This window comes from Pinus tabuliformis, chromosome Q (assembly GCF_031772625.1).
Source record: "Pinus tabuliformis cultivar Carrire ecotype Pingquan chromosome Q, CPIR1, whole genome shotgun sequence".
NCBI classification, from domain to species: Eukaryota; Viridiplantae; Streptophyta; class Pinopsida; order Pinales; family Pinaceae; genus Pinus; species Pinus tabuliformis.
In genome coordinates this window covers 1,136,633,346-1,136,635,416 of record NC_142296.1, presented here as the reverse complement: position 1 = coordinate 1,136,635,416, position 2,071 = coordinate 1,136,633,346, and positions in this window count along the sequence as shown.

Below are 2,071 nucleotides of genomic sequence, written 5' to 3'. Positions count from 1 at the left end.
TGCATGTGATTATTTTCATCCTACACCCAGAGATTATTATCCTTGATCAATCATGTCAAGACAGTCATCCATGTTTTCCCAATCACCAGAAACATTTTTATATGGCGGTCCTACTGTTCCTTTGGGGTACCAGTCACTTTCTGGTATTTTTTCAAGAGCAACTCCTCGACCGACTGAACTTCAGTTATCACCTGGTAATAATGGAACAAAAATGTTGAACGTAGAGCAGATTTTTATGATGTCTGGTAGTATTCCAAATCCTCAACCTCAAGGTAGTCAGTTACCGCGTTAGGGGCAAGGTAGTCAGTTACTGCCTGGGGGGCAAGGTAGTCAGGTACCGCCTGGAGGGTAACCTCAAGGTAGTCAGTTATCACCTGGGGGGCAACCCAAGGTAGTCAGTTTCCGCTTGGAGGGCTACCTCAAGGTTTTCAACCTTCAAGACAATACATACCCCAAGGTCAACCCCAAACTCAGTATATTCCTTAGGATGCTTATCAACCCCAGATTCAGTACGTGCCTCAGGGTTATCACCTCAAGGTCAGTACCCAACTCAAGGTTTCCAAATGCCTTCTGGTCAGTCATTTTTACAAGGGGTTGGAAATGTACCGCCTAATTATTAGCCCTACATTCAAACAGGTTATGGTCCTCCATATGCACAACCTTTTATGGGTCCCGGAATGAATATGGTGTGGGATCTGTCTCAAACTCAACAGACTTTGCAACCTAATGTGCAGTTATATAATCAACCTGGACAACCTTTGGTTTCTGGTCCAACCTAGCAACCTGTCCAACCTATGGTTCAAACCTCTGCACTTGGTTTAGTTCAGCAGCCTGGGCCTAGCTCACCTCAAACTCCGCCTAGAAATGCGGCTGCAACCGCTGCATTTTCTGTTCAACCTACCACACCTGTTTTTGGAGTATCTGTAGCTCTGGTTTCTACTATCCTTGTATCAGTGCAAACTCCTAAAGTCTTTGTGCCCCAGTCAAGACCTACAGTTCAGACTTTGGTCCAGATGCCTGCAGGTCAAGCTGGTCCAAGTATAATTGCCACGAATCAACCGTACCAGAGACAATATCAATTCGGTCCTACTGTACAAAATCCAGTTCATCAGAATCAACTGTACCTGGCTATATTTATCAACAGCCTCAACAACCCCAGTTTGGTCCGGTTAATCCTGGTTTCCTGAGAAGTTATAACATTCCTAATGCAAATCTGATTTCAGGTTATCCTAGATATCCTCCTCCTGGAGCTAGTCTCATTACAAAAGTTTTTCGTGAACCTAACCGTCAGTTACCATTTATTGCAACTTTGGATTTACCTGATTTGTCATGGCTTACGAAAGATCCAATTTACTATCTTCCGTATTGGCCGCCAATGCCTAATAAGTTTCCCAGTGATATCCTAAAATTCGAGGGTAAGTCAGGTGAGGATCCGTCAAATCATGTTATGACTTATCACCTCTGGTGTGCATCTAATTCAGTCGTTGATGATTCAATTCGATTGCATCTTTTTCAAAGAACTCTTATTGGTCTTGCCGCCAAATGGTACAATGAGTTACCATGAGGCTCTTTTTATAATTTCAGTTAGTTAGTCACTTCTTTCTTAACTCATTTTCAGTTGCCTGTCAGATAAGACAATGGCACGGAATTGTTAACTTCACTAAAACAATCCACGTCCACATATATTTCTGATCATATTCATGAATGGTGATGTAGAAGGCATTTAGTGAAAGTTTTCATTCTGGATCAAATTTTAGCGAAATGGTTCGTTAAATCATTGTTACCTAAAATCACTGAAGATGTAGCTAAGGCAGGAGTTGTCACTAAAGAGCAAGTCATTGCTCAGGCTCAGTACCTTGACCTCGTTTATAGGTACTTTACACGAAAAAATCCCTAATCTTCCAAAAACTACAACTCCTTCAGGGTCTCATGCCACTGATGGTATGATTGGTTCAGTTAGTATTAAAAGCAAGAAGAAATCTTCAAAGACTTATTCTCCTACAATAACTTTACCTGATTCCCCGAAAGGAGATTCTTCCACTGAATTTTCTGCCGACGTCCATGTCGTAGA